The 26,426-nt window shown below is 48.1% G+C and overlaps 1 long non-coding RNA gene across 1 annotated transcript; it reads right to left on the bottom strand.

The window, feature by feature from the left end:
- Positions 1-19,342: 19,342 nt before the first annotated feature.
- On the bottom strand, positions 19,343-24,658 carry LOC120975330 (uncharacterized). The gene is made up of 2 exons (XR_005771114.3): positions 21,270-24,658; positions 19,343-21,064 (listed from the first exon to the last, which is right to left on the bottom strand). It is a non-coding gene; the product is annotated as an uncharacterized lncRNA (long non-coding RNA).
- Between the last annotated feature and the right edge of the window lie 1,768 nt (positions 24,659-26,426).

Below are 26,426 nucleotides of genomic sequence, written 5' to 3'. Positions count from 1 at the left end.
GGAAGAATGGAGTGAAGCCGGTTGACTTGTTGGGTGTAGTTCGCAGACTCCAGAGGACAGCCGGCAGCTCTTCGAGCCAGCAGCCGGCCGATCGCTCCAGTGGTACAACCAATCGGGGCTTGATGCCGGAGAGGATAAGTCCATTTGCTCGCTCGACTTGGCCGTTTGACTGCGGGTGGGCAACGGACGCTAAGTCCAGTCGGATGCCCTGTGTCGCGCAGAAACGTGCCAGTGCGCCTTTGGCGAAGTTCGTGCCGTTGTCGGTGATGATGCTGTGCGGCACGCCGTACCGAGTAGTGATGTCGGTGATGAATGTCACGGCAGTCGGCCCGTTCAGCTTCTTAATCGGCTTTGCTTCGATCCACTTTGTGAACTTGTCCACAGCAACGAGTAGATGTGTCAAGCCACCGCGGGCCGTCTTGAAAGGGCCCACCATGTCCAGTCCCCAGACGGCAAAGGGCCAGGTGAGGGGAATGGTCTTGAGGGCAGAAGCCGGCAGGTGTTGTTTGGAACTGAAGACTTGACATCCTCTGCAGGTCTTGACTATTTCTTTAGCATCCTCCAAGGCAGTCGGCCAGAAGAAACCATGGCGGAAAGCCTTGGCCACGAGGGATCTTGAGGCGGCGTGATGGCCGCATTTGCCTTGGTGGATGTCTTTGAGGATTGCCACTCCTTTTTCTGGCTCGACGCAACGCTGGAAGATTCCAGTGACGCTGCGCTTCACAAGCTCCCTGTTGATTATTGTGTATGTTGTGGCTCGTTGTTGCACTAGTCTTGCTGCGGTCTCATCAGCCGGCAGCTTTCTGCTGACTAGGAACTTGAGGATGGGCTGGGCCCATGAGGGAGCTGTGACTTCTTCTGCTGTTAACGTGGCCACCATGACTCGGGTGGGTGGGTTGGGTGTTGCATTGGAGTCGTCCACCGCTTCTTGTGTCGTTGCAGTCCCCGGGCCGGGTTCTGAAGTCCCTGGGCCGGGTGCGACTACGTCAGTCCCCGGGGCAGTCGTCGAAGTCCCCGCGCCGCCTGCGGGATTTCTTGAGCCGGATCCGGCTGTTTCTGGCGCAGGCGGTACGAAGATGGAATCCGACTCTGGAGACGGCTTGATGGACGGCTTGAGGAGGCGCTGGAGGGAGACGCCCGTCGGTATGGCTTGTCGGGTAGAGCCGATCCGTGCTAGGGCATCTGCTTGGTCGTTGTCGGCCCTTGGCACGTGAAGGAACTCGCACCCTTCGAAGTATCCGCTCATCTGCTGGACGAGGAATCGGTAGCTTGCCATGTTTGCGTCCTTGGCGTCCCAGTCGCCAGATGATTGCTGGACCACTAAGTCTGAGTCGCCGTAGCACAGGATCCGGCGTATGCCGAGTTCTTTGGCTAGCCGGAGCCCATGTACGAGCGCCTCGTACTCGGCCACGTTGTTGGAGGCGGCGAAGTGGATCTGCAGCGTGTACTTGAGCTTGTCGCCTTTGGGAGAGGTGAGGACGATGCCGGCTCCCAAGCCAGTGCGCATCTTGGACCCGTCAAAGTGCATCCGCCAATGGGTGGAGTCGGGAGCCGGCGGTAAGTACTGGGTCTCGGCCCAGTCGACGAGGAAGTCGGCCAATGCTTGCGACTTGATGGCGGTGCGGGGTTGATAGAAGATCGTGTAGGGCGCCAAGGCAATGGCCCATTTGGCCACCCGGCCGGATGCATCCCTGCTGCCTATGATCTCGGCGAGCGGGGCGGTGCACACGACCGTGATGGGGTGCTCTTGGAACTAGGGCTTCAATTTCTTGGCAGCGAAGTATACCCCATAGCACATCTTCTGATAGTGCGGGTAGTTTTGCTTTGAGCTAGACAGTACTTCGCTGAGATAGTAGACCGGCCTCTGGACCAGCTGGGCTCGGCCTTCCTCCGGGCGCTGGACCACAACAACAGTGCTGACGACTCGGCTTGTCGCGGCGATGTAGAGGAGCATGGGCTCCATCTCAGTCGGCGCGGCCAGGACAGGCGGAGTGGTCAACATTTTCTTCAACTCATGGAAGGCTTGGTCGGCTTGATCATTCCACTCAAAGTGAGTGGACTTCTTCATGAGTCGGTACAGGGGGAGGGCCTTCTCTCCTAGTCGGCTGATAAAACGGTTCAGGGAGGCTAAGCAGCCAGTGAACTTCTGCACATCTCGCAGCTTGGTGGGAATCTCCATCCTCTCGATGGCTTTGATCTTGACAGGGTTGCACTCAATGCCGCGTTCGGAGACCAGGAAGCCTAGCAGCTGGCCGGCTGGCACTCCGAACACGCACTTCTCGGGGTTGAGCTTGATCTGGAATCGGCGCAAGTTGGCGAATATTTCCTTCAGGTCTTCCAGCAAGGTACCGCGCTTCTCTGTCTTCACCACAATGTCGTCTACGTAGACGTGGGCATTTCTGCCGAGTTGTTTCAAGAGACATTTCTGCATGCAACGCTGAAAAGTGGCACCGGCGTTTCTCAAGCCGAATGTCATTGTCAGGTAGCAGAAAGCTCCAAAGGGTGTGATGAAGGCAGTCTTCAGGCGGTCAGCCGGGTCCAACTTGATCTGATGATACCCTGAGTATGCATCCAAAAAACACAACAGCTCGCATCCGGCTGTGGAGTCTATCACTTGGTCAATCCGTGGCAAAGCAAACGGATCCTTTGGGCAGGCCTTGTTCAAACTTGTGTAGTCTATACACATGCGCCACTTGTTATTCTTCTTCAAAACCAGAACTGGATTGGCAAGCCATTCTGGAAAGAACACTTCCATGATGAAGCCGGCTGCAAGGAGCCGGGCTATCTCTTCTCCCACGATTCCTCGCTTCTCTTCTGATAGTCGGCGGAGGGGTTGCCTGACTGGCTTCGCATCAGCTCGGACATGTAACTTGTGCTCGGCGAAATCCTTCGGGACACCCGGCATGTCCTTTGGGGACCATGCAAAGATGTCTCGATTCTCACGGAGGAAGTCGGCGAGCTCGCCTTCCTATTTACTGTCCAAGTTCGCCCCAATCACGGCGAACCTCTCCGGGTGCTCTGGGTCTAGAGGTATCTTCTTTGTCTCTTTCGCAGGCTGGAAGGAGCCCTGCGCATCACCGTCCTTGGGGTTGGGGGACAAGGCCGGCTGCTTGCCGGCCATGGCCACAACCCGCTCCAACATCTTCTTCTCTTCGGCCACCACGAGGGACTCGGCCAGCCGGCTGCTGGCCATGGCACACTCGATGGACTTCTTGTAGTCGCCGTCTACCGTGATGATCCCCTTCGAGCTCGGCATCTTCATCTTCAGGTAGGCATAGTGGGGCACAGCCATGAACTTGGCCAAAGCAGGTCGGCCAAGCAGTGCATGATAGGGGCTCTCCAGATCCACCACCTCGAACCATATTGCTTCCCGGCGAAAGTGATCTTTGTCTCCGAAGAGAACATCCATTTTGATCTTGCCGATTGGAGAGCAAGATAGGCCGGGTACGATACCATGGAAGACAGTGCGGCTCGGCATGAGCTGCTTTGCTTTGATGTTCAGCTTGTCCATGGTGTCGCGGTACAGTATGTTGATACTGCTTCCGACGTCTATCAGGACGCGGGAAAATCTGGCAGCTCGCCTCTCCGTCGCGAGGGTGACGTCTAGGACCATAGCATAGGAGCCAGGCGAGGGCATCGCCTCTGGGTGGTCGGCCTGGCTCCAGCTGATGGGCTTTTCCGACCAGTGCATGAACTCGGCGGTGCTAGAGGCGACTGCGTTTACTTCTTGGTGTTGCCGGCGTCGGCTGCGCTTGTCGTCGACTTGACTTGTGAAGACGACGTAGGCGTCGTGCGCTTCGGGGAACTCGTCTTGGATGGCGCCGACTGCAGGCTGGGCCGCCGGCTGCTGGGGAGCTGGAGGCGGCGGGCCGGGAGGCGGAGGCGGCACCATCCCTTCGCCCTTGGTGATGCGGGTGAGCCAGTGGCATTTTCGTGTTGTATGGTTGGACGGGTTCGCGCCGCTGTGGAACTTGCAGGGAGCATCGAGTGCTTGCTCGTAGGAGAAGGACGGCTGCCAGGGCGGCCGGCCTCCCTTCTTCTTGGGAGCGGGCCGCTCCTCGGGCTGCTCGTCTTCGACTGTGGCCACCTGCCGACTGGAGGAAGTCGACATGGGGCCCTTGCGCTTGTGGTCGTTCTGGTAGGGGCGCCGGTTTGGGTCGCTAGCCGGCGTCTTGGGAGCCGGAGCAACTACCTTCCCCGAGGCGTCCACTCGGAGCTCGGTCTTCATGGAGGAGTCGGCAGTGGCATACTTGTCGGCGGTGATCAGCAACTCATCGAGGGTAGCCGGCTCGTCGCAGAGGAGTCGGTGCTTGAGGAGGGTGCCCTCTCGGCACCCGGCAGTGAAGTACTCGATGGCCTGGACCTCGTGCACTCCCTCGCAGGAGTTGCGGAGCTCGGCCCATCGCGTGAGGTAGTCGCGGGTCGACTCGTTGGGCCCTTGGACGCAGAGGGAGAGCTGGCGAGGCTTGGGAGGTCGCTTGTAGGTGCTGGTGAAGTTGCGGACGAAAACTTCGGTGAAGTCCAGCCAGCTGTTGATGCTGTATGGCTTGAGGCTGTTGAGCCACCTGCGCGCCGTCCCTTGCAGCATCAAGGGGACGTACTTCACGGCGACGCGCCGATTGCCGTTGGCGATGCTGACGGCTGTGGAGTAGTCGATGAGCCAATCTTCCGGCTTCACTGAGCCGTTGTACTTGGGTGTGTCTCTGGGGAGCGAGAACCCTTTGGGGAAGGGCTCGTCGCGGATGCGGGGGCCAAAGCATGGCGGGCCGACATCGTCTTCTTCTTCTAACGCCAAGGATCGAGCAAGGCGGTCGATCCTGTGGCGGGCGTCACTCTCGCCGACTCCTTCTCGGCGGCCGAGTCGGTCGCCAAGAGTCGGATGCGTGATGGGCGGCGGAGTGAGGCGTCTTTCTCTTCGAGGCGGGGGAGGCGGCAGGTTTCCTTGGTGTTCGACCGCCCGAGGGCGGCCATCCGCGTCGCGCTCGATAGTGATGCGAGTCCGGCTGCGGCTGGCAGCCGGCTCCTTGTCTTTCCTCTGGTGCGTGCCGCTCGTAGTCGGCGAGCGGGACGTCGCGGCGTGCTCCCGGCGCGGGGGATGACTATCAGCACGGGCGCCGGCTTCGTGCCGTTCTGCAGCCGCGTCGATCAGCTGCTGGATCCGTCTTGTCATGTAGGGGAGCTCATCGGCCCCCAACCCATTGAGCTCCTCTACCGCTGCCTGAGCGGCTCGCAGATTCTCGAGCGGGGTGGCGTAGATGGGGTGATCTGCGCCCAGCATGCTGGCAACGGCTGCACCGCGCTTCTGGACGAAGCCGGCTCGGCTCGGACCGCTGGGCGGCGGCGTTCCGAAGGCGGCGCGGTCGACTTCGCGCTGGTGGGCCTCAGCGAGGCGTCTCATCGAGGCTATCTTCTTGCTCTCCGTGATGAGGGCAAGACGGTGTGCCTCCAGGGTCTCGGCGTCGGCGTCGGCTGGGATGGGGATGGAGAGGTCGTGCATCGCCGCTTGCTGAGCGTCGCGGGCGCTCCCGCCCGAGTTGGAGACGTGGCTGATGACCAGCACTTCGGTGACAGCGCTGCTGCCGCTGTCAGCTCGAGGGAGTGGGTCGTCGAAGACCACCATGTCAGAGGGGTAGGCGTCGAGCGACGCGGTGTCGGAGTCTATGAGCATCGGGTCGGTGGAGCCGACAGACTCCATGTCCGCAGCAGGCTCGCTGGAGACGTGAAGTTGGTCGAGGAGGCTGACGAGGCGGCTCTCGGGGTAGTCTGACGCAGGCTCGTCGGAGATGCGAGTCTCGCCGAGCAGATCGGTGAGGCGGCTCGCTGCGCAGACGTCGTCGACGCCTTGCAGCGCGTCGGGGCAAACGCCATCGGGCGCAGCAGGCTGGTTGCGCTCGCGGGGGAGGAAGAGGGTTCCCGTCCAGAACAGGTCTCCGGACAACGGTGCACCTGGCCCCACGGTGGGCGCCAAATGTCGGGTGGTTGGTGCGACATATGCCAAGGGATGGCTTATCATTGTGGGAGCCAACAAAACGTCGCCGGTGCCTGGAAACGGGATGAGGCGAAGACATGCACGCCGGCGAATCTTACCCAGGTTCGGGGCTCTCCGAGGAGATAACACCCCTAGTCCTGCTCTGCGGGGTCTCCGCATGATCACTAGATCGATAAAGAGTAGCTACAATCGCCCCTAGAGCTATTGGGATCAAGGGAGAAGAAGAACAAGGCTAGCTCTTGCTTCTCTCTATCTATGGTGCGTGTGTGTGTGTGCTATGCTTAGAAGCCAAACATGCAGAGGTGCGAACCCTTTGCATGGGTGCTCCGGGGGGTTTATATAGCCCTACCCCCCGGGGGTACAATGGTAATCCGACTGGGAACTGGCCCTAGCCGTCAGTGTCTACGCCTGCCGGCTTCTCCGCCGGCTGCTGGGTCCCGCCGGCTGGTGGGTCCCGCCGGCTGCTGGCTACTCGGTCGACAGGCCGGCCCCACCGCCTAGGGTCTTGTCGGCGGCTGCTTACTGTAGCCGCGCCTCTGATGATGAGGGCTTTGTCGGGGTAAGCGTGGCTACAGTGATCCGCATCGGGGGCTATCACTGTAGCCTCACCTCGTCTTGTCTCCTTAATGGGGCTCCTGCTTAGAGGAAGGGAGTCGCCGGCTTCTGGAGGCCGGCTATGCTCCTGGCCGACTAGGAAAATCCGGGCCGCCTTCACGCCTCTCTCTAGCTGAAGGGGCCCGCGGTCCTTGGGCCGTACAGGAGGGGGTCGTGGATGACGTCGCGGCTGGCGTGGCTACAGTGTCGGGCCGCACGGGAGACATCCCTCCCGTACGGCCTCCTGTAGCCATGCCTGCCTCGGGCTTCGGGGGTCGTGGGCCGCACTGTGGCCATGCCCCGTCAGGTCGTCATTATGTAGGAGCGGTTGTGGTCTTGGCCGGCTTCTAGGAGTCGGCGTCCTTCTTGGCCGGCTTCTTGGAGTCGGTGAGGCTGGGTCGCCTTCCGGGAGTCGGCTTTAGTGGTAGCCGGCCGGGGAAGGCGGCCCAAATGCTTGGAGTGTTTGAAGGCCCAAAGGCCTGATAAATTTTCTGAAGAGCCAGGGGTAGTCGGTTAGGCTACTCGTGGCCAATTACTCCGACATGAACTTTATTAGGGGGCACGACCAAAGTAGCGGCCCTCAAGAAGGCGTTGGCCGAGGCCGAGGACAAAGCGGCCAAGGAACGCGCCGCGCGCGAGAAGCAGGAGGCCCGGGTCAGCGAGGTCCGGCAAGAACTCCAGGACGTCGTCAAGAAGTACGAGTCCTTGGAGCGCGATTTTAAGACTCAAGAGTCTGAACTTGCCAAGGCTCGCCAGAGCGCACTAGACGCCCGAGCCGAAGCACAGGGCGCCCTCCAGGAGATCCAGGCGGCCAAGAAAATTACAACGGGTAAGGCTTTCATTATGCAAAGCAGATATGTGAAGGAAACATTCCTGTTACTTACCTGGATTTGGAGCTCTCCAGGGGCGTTTACGGATCTGCCGCGCAGCATATCAGATGCTGCACAATTTTACCGAGCCGAAGAAGGGAGCTCTACGGAGAAGCTGTTCTGGTCTCAATACCTTGGACCAGAACTTCCGGTGCCCTTTAGCGACCAGCTGAAGCAGCTGGTCGAGCTGCATAAGGCGGCCGAACTAGCCATGAAGGACTTAATAGTCCGGCTATGGCCTGCCGAGCCCATGCCCAGCAGGTACTTCGGACTCGTGAAGCGGCTTGTCAGTGCCTGCCTGCGGCTCAAAGTCATCAAGCGATCAGTCTGCATTGAAGGTGCGCGGATGGCCTTAGCCCGTGCCAAGATGCACTGTGCGAAGATGGACGCCACGAAGCTAATAACCGAGGGGCCGCCTAAGGGCAAGGAGCACCGCCGCCCCGAGCTATATTTCGATGGTGTCCTGGAGGGATCCCGCCTTGCGGCGGAGCAATGTGCGCAGGATGTTATATTCCCATGAAAACATTCATGTTATCCTGTCCTATATTGTAATATAATGCTTGTTTTTTAAAAAAAAATTACCTCCTGTGCGGCCGTTTATGAAAATCTGAGAGTTGGCCAGTCGTCGGCTTCTGCCCCCACGTAGATAGTACGGGGGTGTTTGGGATAAATATAAACACTCTTTACTCCAAATTTTGGTCCTTAAAGGAGGTGTCTAATACAACGAACAAGGCAATTGGACTATACGGCTTTATCACCCTCACTTAGCCATAGGAGTTTGACATGAAAATTTTGGCGAAGCCCCAGGTATTTGGAAGACCGAAGTTGGGATAAAAACCGATTCCTCGCATAAAGCAGAAAAATCTCTAAGGATTTCAAAACCTATCGAACAGTTGACCAGCTCTCGCCGCATCATGATAGTCAGTCTTCGGCTTTCTCTACTAAGGTGCTCATCCGGAAGAACTGGGACACAATCGCAGTAGTTCTCCCTTTACTACCCTAGCCGATATAGCGGAACGTAAGGTAGTAAGCACAGGAGCCGGGCAACCCAACTATTGACCAAAGACATGATTCGGAGTCGATGCATATAATGCTATAAGTTCGGGGTGCCGAACTGTACTGTAAAAGTGTTCGGACTTGATTGCCATATTGCAGGGTGTAATAAAGCCCCTGGCGAAGTAATGCATACGAGAGTGTACGGATGCAATTGATGAAAAATACAAAGACAAGGAAAAGATCAAGCGATAAGCTGACGCTACAAATTATTTTCCATTGTAATTTGATTAATACGTCGAGGCGTACTTGTACAAGTAATGCGATAAGTAAGGCTATTTAACATGCCATGACCAAGAGCGAGCTGCGTGCGGGTATGTAAAACAGGTATAGTGATCGTTAGCAGAGACCACCTGGGTATTCCCTTGTACGTCAAAGCTCCTTGGCTCCTTGGTGTATCCGTCCCGTGATGGGTCCGATGGTCAGGTTATCAGAAAAGCCTCAAGAAGAGAAAAAACTGAAAGAAAGAGAAAATGTAAAGGTATGCGGATCCACGGGCGGTTGAGCCGCATTGTGGACCGCGGTCTAGCTATGCCTCCTTCCTTGCCCATGGTATTTTAAGTGTGTAGTTATGCACGCGCGGCACAAATGTCGCTGCTTGACCGGGACTGGGACGGAGGCCGGATTGCTAGTCAAGCTCTGGACGAGCTGGACCGTCCTGCCGCAGAGTAGTTCGGACTCGCTTGACGGCGTCCGGGGGCTTTACTACCGAATTGAGGTTCTGGCTAAAAAGGATATTCTATACTTCTGCTGCAAGGGTCGTGGTGTGCTCCTCCGTACGGAGGGAGCGCTCCGTATTTCCATTGACCGTTATTACACCACGTGGTTCGGGCATCTTGAGCTTGAGATAGGCGTAGTGCGGCACCGCATTGAATTTAGCAAATGCGATTCGTCCGAGCAGTGCATGATAACCACTATGGAAAGGGACGAATCGAAGATTAACTCTTCGCTTCAAAAATTATCCGGGGATCCGAAGACCACTTCCAGTGTGATTGAGCCCGTACAGCAGGCCTCTACACCTGGTATGACACCTTTGAAGGTAGTTTTAGTGGGCTTGATCCTTGAGGGATCGGTACCCATTTTGCGCACTGTATCCTGATAGAGCAGGTTCAGGCTGCTGCCACCATCCATGAGGACTCGCGTGAGATGAAATCCATCAATAATTGGGTCAAGGACCAGTGCGGCTGAACCGCCATGACGGATACTGGTCGGGTGATCCCTGCGATCGAAGGTGATCGGACAAGAGGACCATGGGTTGATCTTTGGGGCGACTGGCTCCATCGCGTAGACGTCCCTGAGTGCACGTTTGCACTCCTTCTTGGGTATATGGGTGGCATATATCATATTCACCGTTTTGACTTGGGGGGGAAATTTCTTCTGTCCCCTTGTGTTCGGTGGTCGGGGTTCCTCGTCATCATCATCGCTTTGCGACCCTTTCTCCTTATTCTCGGCATTTAACTTGTCGGCCTGTTTGAAAACCCAGCATTCTCTGTTGGTATGATTGGCTGGTTTATCAGGAGTGCCATGGATTTGGCATGGTCGATCGAGTATGTGGTCCAAACTGGACGGGCCCGGATTATTTCTCTTGAATGGCTTCTTCCGCTGACCGGACTTACAGCCACTGAATCCGGCGTTGACCGGCGTGTCTTTGGTGCTATCACCGTTGTTTCGACGCTTATGTCTATTGCGTCGGGGCTTGCCGTTGCTGTTTCTGGCTTCAAAAGTGCCAGGTTCGCTTGTATTGTTGTTGTTACAGGCCAGCCAGCTGTCTTCGCCCGCACAGAAGCGGGTCATGAGTATATCCCCGAGCTGTTGTATTTCTGTTTGTTCGGCGAGGTAGTGCGGGCTGGTATTCGGCTTGAGGTGTCGCTTTGTCCCGGCCACATGGTGGTCGATCAACCGTACTGTACCTTGGTAGGACGGGTTCCAGCACCTCGTCGTCGAACTGTGGCAACAGTTTGTGCTTCGGGTAGCTTTTGGTTGGGCGCTCGAGGCCATATTGCTCGGCTGCTAGGACATCAGTCCATCTTTCATTGAGCAGATCCTGATCAGCTTGAAGTTGCTGCTGCTTCTTTTTTAGGCTTCTTGTAGTGGCAATTAGCTGACGCTTAAAGCGTTCCTGCTCGGCGGGCTCTTCCGGCATGATGAAATCTTTGTCACCGAGGCTAACCTCGTCCTCGGAGAGCGGAAGGTAGTTGCTATCCTCCGGGTCTTCGTTCGCGGCCTGTTTGCCAGGGCTGGCTCGCCCATCCTCCCGTTCCTCCTGTTCGGAGGTCGGCTCAACGGGGTCTTCATTGTTTTCGGCACCGTCCGGGGTGTTATCCTCTTTTGTGACGGCATTGCTGTTTTTACTACGGCGTGGCTTAGAGCGACGCCGCTGACGTCGGCGCTTCGGCTGTATCTCAGGAGGTTTATCCTCGACTGGATTTTCGTCGTCGCCGTTATTTTCTTTGGGTGTATCCACCATGTATATGTCGTACGAGGAGGTGGCTGTCCAACGCCCTGTAGGCAGTGGTTCTTGCTCCTCTCCGGCATCGTCATCCATACCGTCGATGTCTTCGGAGTCGTAATCGAGCATGTCGGTTAAGTCATCGACAGTGGCTACAAAGTGGGTGGTGGGTGGCAAACGAAGTTCTTCGTCATCCGCTTCCCATTCGAGCCGGACATAGTTCGGCCGAGAGTCCCCTGACAAGGAGAGGGATCTTAATGAGCTTAACATGTCACCAAAACGCGAGTGCTGGAAAATGTCCGCGGAGCTGAACTCTAAGATCGGCGCCCAATCAGGTTCGATGGACGCGGGTGCACGCAGTCCGGAGTCCATGGTCGTAGACGAGTCCGAGGTTCCGGAAACACAAGCCCAGCTCGACGTTGGGTCTGTGTGCGGCTCGAGCGCCGTTGAGTCTGCGGCCTCCGCGGCGGGGCTGAGCTTCCCGTCTTCGGATGACGCAGTCCGCTCCGGCTCTAGGGCCAGGGCGGTCACAGGCGCTAGCTCCTGTGTGCGGTCAGATGACAGATCTAGGTCATGTTCATTGTGGTGGCCGAGGACGGCCGTCATGGGCTCGAATCCGTCGAAGATCAAGTCTCCGCGAATATCGGCCACAAAATTCAGACTTCCAAATCTGACCTGATGGCCAGGGGCGTAGCTATCGATCTGCTCTAGATGGCCAAGCGAGTTGGCCCGCAGTGCGAAGCCGCCGAATACGAAGATCTGTCTGGGGAGGAAGATCTCCCCCTGGACTGCATTGTTGTAGATGATTGATGGAGCCATCAAACCTATCTTCGACGACACAGAGGAACTCTCAATGAAAGCACCAATGTCGATGTCAAAACCGGCGGATCTCGGGTAGGGGGTCCCGAACTGTGCGTCTAAGGCTAATGGTAACAGGAGGCGGGGGACACAATGTTTACCCAGGTTCGGGCCCTCTCTATGGAGGTAATACCCTACTTCCTGCTTGATTGATCTTGATGAATATGAGTATTACAAGAGTTGATCTACCACGAGATCGTAATGGCTAAACCCTAGAAGTCTAGCCTATGAGATTATGATTGTTGTGACTAAACTCTAGAAGTCTAAACCCTCCAGTTTATATAGATACCGGGGGAGCTAGGGTTACACAAAGTCGGTTACAGAGAAAGAAATCTACATAGTCCCATCCGGACACGGGACGAAGTCTTCTATCTTGTATCTTCATAGTCCAACAGTCCGTCCAAAGTACATAGTTCGGCTGTCCGAGGACCCCTTAGTCCAGGACTCCCTCAGTCATCATTATTAGAGCATTGTCCCAGTGAGGAAAGGATGATGGAGACTATGATTCCCCCACAAGTCGGGATGAGACTCCGGACGAAAAATTAAAAAAAAGGAAAAGAAAAAAAGAGGCCAAAAAAGAAAAGAAAAGAGAAGGCCCAAAAAAACAAAAAAACAAAAAAAGAGAAAAAGAGAGAAGGGGCAATGTTACTAACCTTTTACCACACTTGTGCTTCAAAGTAGCACCATGATCTTCATGATAGAGAGTCTCCTATGTTGTCACTTTCATATACTAGTGGGAATTTTCATTATAAGAACTTGGCTTGTATATTCGAATCATGGGCTTCCTCAAAGAGCCCTAGGTCTTCGTGAGCAAGCAAGTTGGATGCACACCCACTTAGTTTCTTTTGAGCTTTCATACACTTATAGCTCTATTGCATATGTTGCATGGCAATCCCTACTCACTCACATTGATATCTATTAATGGGCTTCTCCATAGCCCATTGATACGCCTAGTTGATGTGAGACTATCTTCTTTTTTTGTATTCTCCACAACCACCATTCTATTCCACCTATAGTGCTATGTCCATGGCTCACGCTCATGTATTGCGTGAAGATTGAAAAAGTTTGAAAATACTAAAGTGTGAAACAATTGCTTGGCTGAAACCGGGGTTGTGCATGATTTAAATATTTTGTGTGATGAAGATAGAGCATAGCCAGACTATATTATTTTGTAGGGATAGCTTTCATTGGCCATGTTATTTTGAGAAGGCGTGATTGCTTTGTTAGTATGCTTGAAGTATTATTGTTTTTATGTCAATATTAAAATTTTGTTTCGAATCTTATGGATCTGAATATTCTTGCCACAATAGAGAAGATTACATTGATAAATATGTTAGGTAGCATTCCGCATCAAAAAATCTGTTTTTATCATTTACCTACTCGAGGACGAGCAGGAATTAAGCTTGGGGATGCTTGATACGTCTCCAACGTATCTATAATTTTTTATTGTTCCATGCTATTATATTATCCATCTTGGATGTTTTATATGCATTTATATGCTATTTTATATGATTTTTGGGACTAACCTATTAACCTAGAGCCCAGTGCCAGCTTCTGTTTTTCCTTGTTTTTGAGTTTTACAGAAAAGGAATACCAAATGGAGTCCAATTGACATTCCAATTTTGTGGATTTTTTATGGACCAAAAGAAGCCCCCGAAGTAAAAGATTTGGACCAGAAGAGTCCCGAGCCATCCACGAGGGTGGAGGGCGCGCCCAACCCCCCTGGGCGCGCCCTCCTATCTCGTGGATGACTCGGAGACCCCCTGACGTGAGACCGACGCCAAAAATTCCTATAAATGCATAAACCCCCGAAAAGAAACCTAGATCGGGAGTTCCGCCGCCGCAAGCCTCTGTAGCCACCAAAAACCAATCGGGGCCCTATTCTGGCACCCTGCCGGAGGGGGGATCCATCACTGGTGGCCATCTTCATCATCACGGCGCTCTCCATGATGAGGAGGGAGTAGTTCACCCTCGGGGCTGAGGGTATGTACCAGTAGCTATGTGTTTGATCTCTCTCTCTCTCTCTCTCGTGTTCTTGATTTGGCACGATCTTGATGTACCACGAGCTTTGCTATTATAGTTGGATCTTATGATGCTTCTCCCCCTCTACCTTCTTGTAATGGATTGAGTTTTCCCTTTGAAGTTATCTTATCAGATTGAGTCTTTCAGGATTTGAGAACACTTGATGTATGTCTTGCGTGGGATACCCGTGGTGACAATGGGGTATTCTATTGATTCACTTGATGTATGTTTGTGATCAACTTGCGGGTTCCGTGACCTTGGGAATCTATGCATAGGGGTTGGCACACGTTTTCGTCTTGACTCTCCGGTAGAAACTTTGGGGCACTCTTTGAAGTTCTTTGTGTTGGTTCGAATAGATGAATCTGAGATTGTGTGATGCATATCGTATAATCATATCCGTGGATACTTGTGGTGACATTGGAGTATTTAGGTGACATTAGGGTTTTGGTTGATTTGTGTCTTAAGGTGTTATTTTACTACGAACTCTAGGGTTGTTTGTGACACTTATAGGAATAGCCCAATGGATTGATCGGAAAGAATAACTTTGAGGTGGTTTCGTACCCTACAATAATCTCTTCGTTTGTTCTCCGCTATTAGTGACTTTGGAGTGACTCTTTGTTGCATGTTGAGGGATAGTTATATGATCTAATTATGTTATCATTGTTGAGAGAACTTGCACTAGTGAAAGTATGAACCCTAGGCCTTGTTTCGAAGCATTGCAATACCGTTTGTGCTCACTTTTATCGCTTGCTACCTTGCTGTTTTTATATTTTCAGATTACAAAAACCTATATCTACCATCCATATTGCACTTGTATCACCATCTCTTCGCCGAACTAGTGCACCTATACAATTTACCATTGTATTGGGTGTGTTGGGGACACAAGAGACTCCTTGTTGTTTGGTTGCAGGGTTTTTTGAGACCATCTTCATCCTACGCCTCCCACGGATTGATAAACCTTAGGTCATCCACTTGAGGGAAATTTGCTACTGTCCTACAAACCTCTGCACTTGGAGGCCCAACAACATCTACAAGAAGAAGGTTGCATAGTAGACATCATATATGTCACAACAGTGGACTTGAGAACCCCGATTTGTACCGTCTTTTAGTTTCTTGTTTTATCACTAGTTTAGTCTATATAAGAAAACTACAAAAAAATGGAATTGAGGTTGCCCCAAAAGCTTCATCTTTTTAATATCTTTCGTGAAAATGATGGAAAGGAAAATTGTGCCCAAGTGTTAGAAGAAGAAGCCTATAAAATGTTTGGCACTAAATATTTTTATGATGAGCATGATTGCAATGTTGTTAGTATGAATTCCTTGAATATCCATGATGCTAATGATATGCCAAGCCACAAGTTTGGGGAAGCTATGTTTGATGAAGATAATATTTTTTGTCCCCCAAGTTTTGATGAGCAAATTTATTGAAAAGATGATAGCATGCCTCCTCTTTATGATGATTATATTGATGAAAGTGGGTTTGGAAGAGTGTCAACTTTAGGAAGTAATGGTCCCACTATTTTGGAGGGTGTTGAACCTTATTATAATGATAAAAATGGATTTGGAGAGCTCATGACTTTATTTAGTGATGAATCCACTATTTCAGAAGAGGTTCCAATTGATTATGAGAGCAAAGTTTCTATCTATGATGATTATTGTGATGACATGTATGCTATAAAGAATAATCATAACCATGAAACTTGTCATCTTGATTTTAATTTTCAATTGTATTATGCCTCACATGATAGTTATTTTGTTGAGTTTGCTCCCACTACTATTGATGAGAAGAAATTTGCTTATGTGGAGAGTAATAAAATTTCTATGCTTGTAGATCATGAAAATAATGTTTTATGTGATGGTTAGATTGTTGAATTCATTCATGATGCTACTGAAAATTATTATGAGGGAGGAATATATGCTTGTAGGAATTGCAATAATATCAAGTTTCCTCTCTATGTGTTGAAAATCTTGAAGCTATGCTTGTTTTTCTTTCCTATGCTAGTCGATTCTTGTTCCCATAAGTTGTTTGCTGACAAAATCCCTAGGAATAGGAAGTGGGTTAGACTTAAATGTGCCTAGTCATATTCTTCATAATGCTCCCATTATGTTTCAATTCTTATCTTTTATGTGAGCATCATTGAAATCATCATGCCGAGCTAAAAAGCCATTAAAGAAAAGCGCTTGTTGGGAGACAACCCAATATTTACCCCTAATGTTTTTGTGTGTTCACATGATTAAGCTACTGTAGTAATCATTTTTTATAGATTTTGTTTCAATAAAGTGCCAAGTAAATCCTTTAGGGTAGCTTGTGGTGATAGTTGTGTTGATCCTGCTGAAAATCGGAAACTTTTGCACTCAATAAATAATTTTCAGAATCTTATTGAAACGTGATTTTGACCTGATTATTTTTGCTATGGATTGTTGCACAAATTGCTCAGGTGGAACTAATTGTTTCAGAATTTTTTAAGTTACAGAAGTATTTGAGAGTTACAGATTACTACAGAATGTTCTGATTTTGACAGATTCTGTTTTCTATGTGTTGTTTGCTTGTTTTGATGGATCTATGAGTAGTATCGGAGGGTATGAACCATAGAGAAGTTGGAATACAGTAGATATTGCACCAATATGAATTTAGAATGAGTTCACAACAGTACCTAAGTGGTGAGTTATTTTCTTATACTAACGGAGCTTACGAGTTTTCTGTTGAGTTTTCTGTTGTGAAGTTTTCAAGTTTTGGGTAAAGATTCGATGAACTATGGAATAAGGAGTGGCAAGAGACTAAGCTTGGGGATGCCCAAGGCACCCCAAGGTAATATTCAATGACAACCAAGAGCCTAAGCTTGGGGATGCCCCGGATGGCATCCCCTCTTTCGTCTTCGTTCATCGGTAACTTTACTTGGAGCTATATTTTTATTCACCACATGATATGTGTTTTGCTTGGAGCGTCATTTTATTTTATTTTGTTTTACTTGCTGTTTGAATAATATCCCAATATCTGAAATTCTTAAATGTTAGAGAGTCTTCACATAGTTACATAATTATTCGACTGCTCATTGATCTTCACTTATATCTTTTGGAGTAGTTTGTCGTTAACTCTCATGCTTCACTTATATTATTTTGAGAGTCTCTTAGAAAAGCATGGTAATTTGCTTTGGTTATGAATTTAGTCCTAATATGATGGGCATCCAAGAGGGATATAATAAAAACTTTCATATAAAGTGCATTGAATACTATGAGAAGTTTGATTCTTTATGATTGTTTTGAGATATGAAAATGGTGATATTAGAGTCATGCTAGTGGAGTAGTTATGAATTTGAGAGATACTTGTGTTAAAGTTTGTGATTCCTGTAGCATGCACGTATGGTGAACCGTTATGTGATGAAGTCGGAGCATGATTTATTTATTGATTGTCTTCCTTATGAGTGGAGGTCGGGATCGCGCGATGGTTAACTCCTACCAACCCTTCCCCTAGGAGCATGCGCGTAGTGCTTAGGTCGGGATCGGGCGATGGTGGGCGGAGCTAATTGTCAAGGAGATGTCGTCCGCTTCGAATCTGAATGACGCCAGGAATCGAGTCTTCAGGATACTTGAAATGTTCGACAAATCTGCCGCAAACTACAGTACTCCTGATGAGGCGCATAAAATGCGTGAGGTAACTAATGCATCCGCAGTTGCTTCATACCCTCCATTCAAAAACATTACATATCATAATGGTCCGAGTTCAGACATTGACAGTGCAATAGTCAGAAAATCACAACATGAGGCACAAAGCTAATGATATCAAATTTGTGCCGCTATAAAGTATGTGTTATTAGATTAATCATTGATCAGTGCTTGAAGCTAGGAAATCAAGATACACTTTATATTTCTGGAAATGGTACTTCTGAGATGTGTTTCTGGAAATTTCGATGTGCTCACCTGTCCGGGCGCCATGACCCCATAGAATGAAGCTTGATGCATGTGCAGAATCGTTAATTATCTTATATTTGTGCAGATGATGATAGCAACTATTTTTAGGCTGACCTCTTGCTGTTGTAGCAAAGATTGTTTAATGTGCAGTGTACAGTGTGTAGAATGAGCAAACTTGTGAATCTAGAGCACAAACTCATTATTGATCAAGGGAGTGGCACTGCCGGCTGGGTTAGAGTATAATCAACTGTACTTGGAGTTTTTTTTGTGATACGTGTAACTTTCAGCTTGCGAGCCTTTCAAATATGCAAGTGTCCGATGCCATAGGCTACTATGGAAGTTGTGAATGATATGTAGTTTCTGGTACTGCTTGCATTAAGAAATGAACTATTTCAGGCTGACCATCTAAGTTTTAAATTCCGTATGTATAGCGAGATCAAATTTATTTGTTCTAGGGCCATTTCTGAACATGCCTATGGAATAAGATCATGGACACGTATATGGATTATGAATTTAGTATTTTTGCTAGAAGTGAATTTACTTTTATCTATTGATAAAAAAATAATTTTTGTTGTCAGACGAAGGGCACGACGGATGGCGCCGGCGGGGAAGGTGAGCAGCGGTGGACATAAGCGAGGAAAGGAGTAGTGTGAGGCGGTTGGCGATGTTGAAGAGGATGAGAGGGCCGCACACTCTGTGCCATGCTACTGGAGGGCCCACTGCTGGAGGCAGTCCTAGGGATTTTTGGATCAATGACAGTAACATTAGCAACCCAGGTATCTTCTTCCATTCTCTGGATCCTTAATCTATATCTCTCTAATTGGCAAAGACACGCAGTAGCGACGGGTACAAGTGACAGTGTCCTAGACTAGGGGATGCTCACCACGTCGTCTCTCGACCAGCTGGATCGGGCCGAGAACCCCATGGCGATTTACTCATGGGCCACTTCGGGCAGCCCATGCCGCATACAAGGGAGATCCCACAAGACTTGGCGCGCATACGAGGACTCCCCTAAATCCTAGGCCTCTGGTGTGTTATATAAACCGAGGCCAGGCTAGTCAATAGGCAATCTCAGATTCATGGGAACAATCTCGTGGTAGATACATGTACTCTGTACTACACCCCATATGAATACAATCAAAAGCAGAATGTAGGGTATTATCTCTTCAACAGAGCTTGAAGCTGGGTAAAATCCTGTGTTCATGTTACCATCGCTCCAAGACGCTTAACTTAGGACCCCTACTACGAGATATGCCGGATATAGAACCGACATTGGTGCTTTCATTAAGAGCCTGCTGGGTGATCGCCATGGTTCAATGAAATGATCAGGTGATGTCTTTCCGATTAGATCTATTCATCATCACTTAATTTCTTTAAGGATTACTTTTTCTGATGTTACGTTGTCGTGTTCATGGATTTATGCACAGACGCGGATGATCTATATGATCTGCACTCCTTGGCAGGCGACGGCTGGGTTCCACATGCGGAGGACTTTATCCATACTAGTATAATGCCCGTGCGTTGCCACGGGCATTTGAAATATTTTGTTGGAGTTATATATAAACATAAAACATGTTAACTATTACATGCATAGAAAAGATAGCCAAAAACAATCCAGTGATAAATAGATATAGAGCGAACACATCAACAGAAGTTCCTGAACTTCTATGGAGGATTTAAACAATCAAAGAACAAACGACAACTATGGGGAATCCCAAATATACGTATCCCCCTTTTGTTTCCCATCTGTTGTTTTACAAAAATTGTAAAAACACAAATGCCAAAATACATATTAGACCAGTTTTATGTCCTTGGATCAGAAATAACCATGGTGATTGAGATCTAGATTCTAGAGTGAAAAGGTTAGTCCAAACACAACAGTACTTGACATGTTTGATTTTTTTAACTCACCTGATAACATGAAGATGAAGCAACACCATTGTCATGTTTCTCCAGCTCCCCACGTTATTCAACACTGATGTAGGTCTGAGCACCTTCATTGCATCCAGTGGCACTGATAATGCATCTGGCACCGTTCCCCTCAGTAATGGCCTCTTCGCCACCATCTTTATAGTGGTACACAGAAATTATTGATTTCACTGAAACTAATAGAAAATATACCTGCAAGAATATACAAACCGCCGCCAATGCATTCAGGAAAACATAAAATCGGTATATTAAATTTTAAGAAAAAATATTAATTCAGCCGCCCAATAGAGATTAAATTGCTCTTCCTTGGCTCTCTTTCACTGTAAACAACATATAGTGTTTTACAATGCAATGTATCAGTGTAGAGTGAATTTTTGGAACATGGGTGCATTGGAGGGCTTTATTTTAAATAATTTAAGAACCACATTTAAAATTTCAAAAAATCCTGAAAATAATTCTACATGATAATATGGGTATTACACGTGTAAAGTTTAGTGATGAAATAAGTAAACATGTAAGCTACGCAAAAATGACAAAATGACTATCTAAATAGTGAATAATACATGCATTGTTCATCTTTCAAAAATCACGATCTTATCATTTGTTTGTAACTCAGATGGTTATTTATTTCGTCATCAGAATTTGCACATGTGTAACATACATCCATATGAACATGTGGAATTGTTTCTGGAATTTTTTGAAACTTCAAAATATCATTTTGATACTATTCAAAATATAGGGCTCCAATGCACCCATCCACCAAAATGACTTTTTGTGTATCAATTCAAGTGTCCAGAGCAGAGCACGGCCTCCGGCAGGCCCACTATGAGGAACAGGGAGTGCGTCGCAGCAGCCGTCGAGCAGTGTGCGTCTTGGGGAGACGCGGTGAATATTAAAAGGGAGATGACGCCAAGCAGTTTCTCCTTTACACGCAGATAGCCAAGCTACAGGCAAGAATACAATGTAGTACGGGCAAACAAAAATTCATCTACACGGGTTCGCAAAAACTGAACATGAGAAAATTGAAGACACTGAAATGCCAATGAATTAATCTTCTTTCAGGTGACAAATACTGCGAGGACTTCACTGAAACTGTAATGCAAGCAATCGAGCATATGCTTACCTGTAGATGTCGATGGCAAATTCAGCTGAACTATACATGGTGGATTTTGAGCTGTAGATGTGCGTACTTAGAAACTTGATAAGTTGAAAGAATAAAACACATCAGATTACAACATTGTTTGCAGATAGCTTCGGGAATGACACATTGTGAGGCCACACCACATAATATTTCATTGGACAGTAAAAAGGAGAAAGGGAAACAATAACATGCTACACATACTACTTTGTACACAAAGCGTGAGCATTCATCCGATCTGACTTTGAGTAGTCTCTGCAATATATACATTTGAACATTAAATGTCAGGATGAATCACATGCAGGATCAATTGTGAATCACCCTAAAACTTGCTCAGAGCCTTATGTCGCAACCAGTTTACGATTTTAATGGTAAGCACATGAGTAACAAGATTATGACAATGAATTAATATACAGTGTGCTTCTGAACACAAAAAAGTGAGTTTGAGGGAAATAAATACCTGTTGTTCCTGATACATCAATGTTCAATGCTTGCTAGAGTTATCCGATCACCGCGTTGGACCTTATAAGGCACACTAAGTTTGTTTCCTCGCATTGACCCTACACAACTCATCAGCCAAAAACTCTTCGATCATATGAACACAAGAGGAAACAAGAGCGATGACACCACAATTCATAAACATTTAGTGAACCTTCTCGGATTTGTCATTTTCACGGGCGTACATCATAGCGCAGACCGTACACATGTGCAAGAGGAAGCGAGCTTCCCCGGCTATCCAGTTTATGCAATTTTGAAGAAGCAACCTGTAAGTGTGTGAGCAATGAATGTATTTTCCTACGACACAAAGAAGAAAGCAAACTTAGATGGTGAAGCTGATTATTCAGTTTAACTCAATGTGAATTGAAGTGACAGAAGTGATATGGCTAGAGCATGCCACTAAAATTTAGAAGGATCATTTTGAATTTTCCATCTAACGTGTTTTAGCAAAATACAAAATTAGAGAAATCACTGTTGCGACACTAAGACTTCCTTCAAATTACAAGCACATAAGAAGGACAGAAACGATATGGCTAGAGCATGCCACTGCAGATCTACAAGAAAACTAACAAACCTTCACACTAAGAGAGCAAGCCTCAAGAGCGTTCCTTTCCTTTTGTTGTATATGAATGAAAAAAAACATCAGATATGCCAAGGAAGGCAGGACCATGCATCAGCAGACGACTCGTAGCCTTGGACACGAATATATTGAGCTGCATAATAGTCATCTAAATTCTTCAATGACTACATGAACAAACAAAAGGTGAAAAATAACCAACACAATTGTAATTCTTCAATGCCAACATATACCAATGTTGCTAGCATCTGTTATTTATGTGTCGTGTGCTTATGTTAGTCCATTGCAAATAGGGCTCCGATACATTTTTTGGTAATATGCAAAAAGAAAATTGTAAAACATCATCCATGTGGCAGTCAAATGTTCAACAGTTACTATTATTAAGCTATTATGAAATACATAATATTAAGATGTGATCGAAGATGGTTTGTAAAACATCAACAGAAGACACTCGTCTTTTTATGTCTTCATACTATAGAGTTATATAGCTGCAAGTGGTGTGCATTTATATATAAACAGGATGACACCCACACTGATTTAACAGATCATTATGAGATTATAATCGTACCTTGGAAATTGCTACAGAGGTGGCTAATCCATCCAGTCATCTATGTATGTAAGTTTGGATGAGTTTTTACAGAAAATACCTTGGTGATTTTTCTATCAATAAGAATCAAGAAGCTACGTGAGAAGAAGAAAAAGCTTGGATGAGTTTGTACAGAAAATACCATGGCGATGTTCTCCAAGTACAGTGCTCAGTTGTAACTCCTTTAGCAGTATGCAGACCATCCAAATATTTATTGGCCAAAATACGTAGATCATCATCATCCATGAGATCATGAACAAAGCATTCCACAATTCTGCTCCTAAGATTGTATGACAACTCTCTTTTCCCAGAATCCGTTGTCGGATTCATGCATGGCTTTCAATATAATCAACATCACCCATTTCAGCAAGGCACAACATGCCCTTCTCTCCGTCCAGTACAACACCAGTTCTCTGAAGAGTCTCTGGAGGTGCAAGGTTGACCTCATGAAGCAAAATCCAATGGTCATTCTTAAAGTTGAAACAAAAGCATCCTCTTCAAACTGAAATAGTAGCCAGTTGCTGAATCAAGTTGACTACAAGAAACATTTAGCTTGGAAAAAACGAGTCCCATTCTGGCAAAACCCTTTTTCTCTTCTTGGAATAGCACTCATCGAAAGTTAATCTGCATATTATCCTAGAGAAGTTGAAAAAAGAGTCATATTTGGCTCTTTGTTCTCGATGGTTATCACCCTGAACTTTATAATACCACAAGGAATAAGCAGCAATTAAAAAATTGGTGTCTGCAGCCTAACATGTGCTTCTCCAAATGAAATCACGTCAATCACCTGAAGAAAATTCAGACTGCAAGCTCAAGTGCAAGCTCCAGTCCTTCCTAAATTAGTGGAAAGGATTCTTCAGCTACAGAAGGTTTGATTCATCATTGAAGGCCGGATGAACAATCGAATTTTAGCAAATCCATTTGCTGGGAAGGACCAGGGGGATTCGGGGCGGGGGACCTTGCAGGTGGGCGTAGAGTACGACATCGCGGAGGCTGAGGTTGAAGGCACAGAAGCACTACTCCTGCCCGGCGTGGGGGTCGTTGGTGAATCGGCGACGGACGGAGCCAATGATGCGCCGAAGCACTCCTCCTGCCCAGCGGCGGGGTCGTCGGCGAAGCGGCGACCGACACGTGGGGGTCGTCGTCGAAGCGGTGACAGACGGAGCCCATGAGGCGCCGAAGCACTCCTCGTGCCAGGCGGCGGGGTCGTCGGCGAAGCGGCGACAGACGCGTGGGGGTCGTCCGCGAAGCGGCGACGGACGGAGCCGATGAGGCGCCGAAGCACTCCTCCTGCCCGGCGGCGGGGTCGTCGGTGAAGCGGTGACAGACGCGTGCGGGTCGTCGGCGAAGCGGTGACGGACGGAGCCCAGGAGGTGCCTCGCCTCGACGCGCGCGGAGGGTTCTGGAGGCGATCGAGCATGGCCGTGGGGGCATTGTGCGCCTCATCGCCGGCGTCTAGGCTGGAGGGAAGAGAGAGGGGCAAGGCGGCAGGGGACGGGCTGGTCGAGGAGCGCCGCGGCGGCGACACAACACAAGGAACCCTAGCGCAAGATTGTTTTTTTTTTGAACACCTAGCAAAAGATTGTTAATCGAGAAGAGAAGCGGCTGGCTCGCTAGGTGCGAAGCGTTTTTTTCTTGTTGATTGGTTCTTAGAGAAGGCAAAGGTCAATGCATTAGGAAAATTAGGATTTGAAATTGATTGTCATAAAACTAAATTTTATTAATTGGTAACGTGCTATCTGTTCCTGCCTATTTATAACGTGTCTAGTTAGGAAACTTCGAAAAAGTTAGGTAAGTTTTTATTGTGAAGGTAAAAAAAATCAAGGAGATATGGTGGTGGGATGTGAGACGGAAATAAACTGGACGAAAATAAACTAAACGAAATATAACTAGACGAAAATAAATCGTGGACGCAATCCTACCAACTCAGACATTAGGAATAGAGATAATGCAAATATTTAATCCGTAATTCGGTAAATATTATGGATATAAAAATCAAATGGGAAACCAATTTGGTTTTTGGTGGGAAGGTGATCTCACGTAAGAAGGTAAGCAAATCATGATGTGATTTTTGAATCCTTAGTTACCCAAAATTAAATGAGCACCTACCAAAGAAAGCCCAAGAATTATTACCTGATATAAACCGATGAAGTGGGGGAAGGGGACGAAAAAAATCTACGAAAAAAAACTAGCGAAGGTGGGACGAAAAAAACCATGATAGGTGGGACAAAAATTGACCGGCGGAGACTACCAGCTGCTTCATTAGAAGTAGAGACTAGGTCAGCTCTGTAAGAATCCTACCACAAGCCCACAACTACTCGGCCAGAGCTACCGGCCGCGTGCTGGCTACGTAAAAATTGCGCTGCCTCTGTTGTCTTGAAGAAACAAATCGGATGTCCAACCCTGATGTGTCCCCAAGATCTAACTATCCGGACTAGTGTCAAAGTACTACCGCAATTAGGCTAGTCATAGTGGGAGTAACGTAACTTAGCTAGTAACATAGCGCATTCCAAGAAACTTTTGCTTATGTGGCAAGTATTTAATGTGAGGTGGTAACATAATATGTTACTATAACATAGCGCTTTCCAAGACAAGACGAGTCTACAAGCTAATAAATGAAGTCATCTATGACACTATTATCATGCTACTTTGCATTATGAAGGTAGTAACTTAGACTAGTGTCATGCATATGACACTAGTCTAAGTTACTCCCCACTATGACCAGCCTTAGTACTAGATGCAACACAAATCCCGAGGCCTATCGGCAGCGGCGTCGGCCGACCAAGCCACCTTTTGAGGCACCCAAGCACACGGGGAGCAGGATTGCATGCCTCAGGGAGGCTCCTTTCTCTCTCTCCTTTTTTAAAATTCAGTACTTGTGCTGCAGCTTGTCCTCTACTAGTATTAATTTTTGCTGATAAGTGCGTAGATTAAAAAGTACTACTCCCTCCGTCCAGAATTACTTGTCGCATAAATGAATAAAAGTGGATGTATCTAGGACTAAAATATGTCTAGATACATCCATTTCTCCGACAAGTATTTCCGAACGGAGGGAGTACTAAATTTAATTCAATTGCTAGTACTGATGTTTCACGTATTGGTGAATCCTCCTGAAAAGATGAAGGCCAAAGTGATCTGATTACTGATCCAGATCGTTTTTTTATCTATTTCGGTCTGCTGTGGTCATTGCCGTCAGATTTTATTTTTCTTGGCTTACAGATTGTTTTTTGTTGGTTTGTACTGCATTATTTTTTGCAGAGATACTTTGCCGGCGTTTGTACATGCTTTTTCCGTCTGCATCAACCTGGCCAGCCGATGTACGCGTTCGGATCGGCTGTTCCATATATTATCCGGCCCGATGCACTCCGGCCAGGACGTCCCTCGTCTATCGTCATCTCGTCTGCTAGCAAGTTTCGACGTCGTCGGATAAGTCGACAGGTGCAATTGTTTTAATTATTTGTGTTGCACATATTAATAATATTTCAAAGAGTATTCTACTCGTCGACGATTTTTGGTACTGCAGGTTTTGCAGCGTCTACTTTGAGGCCGTCGTTTTAGGGCGATCCGATATGTCATCGCTGTCCCGCACACATTGTGCCTGTAACTCGGGTGACCCTGTGAAAGAACATGCGGTGCCCCCATGTTTGGTTTTGGTAATTGATGACAACCTCTATGGACTAATGGTTGCCTTGAGTTATATTTGAAGGATTTGTCCATATGCATTTCTCGAAGTTCATGTGTTGGTTTCAAGGAGTTTATGTGGTGACCAAGGTGTTATTAAGGAATTATCCAAAGATTGGTCATGTGAGAGTTGAGCTTATTGCAAGCATGTCTTGGAGAAGAAGATTGTGTGATCATTCATGTATATCTTCAAGACATCATCCAAATGAAGAGAGTTGAAAACATTCATGGTTGATCAAGACTAAGTCAAGAGTGAATCAACTTGATCAACTCAC

This window comes from Aegilops tauschii, chromosome 1 (genome assembly GCF_002575655.3).
Source record: "Aegilops tauschii subsp. strangulata cultivar AL8/78 chromosome 1, Aet v6.0, whole genome shotgun sequence".
Lineage (NCBI taxonomy): Eukaryota > Viridiplantae > Streptophyta > Magnoliopsida > Poales > Poaceae > Aegilops > Aegilops tauschii.
The sequence above is the reverse complement of the archived record's forward strand: the minus strand, read 5'-3'. Positions and strand labels throughout refer to the sequence as shown.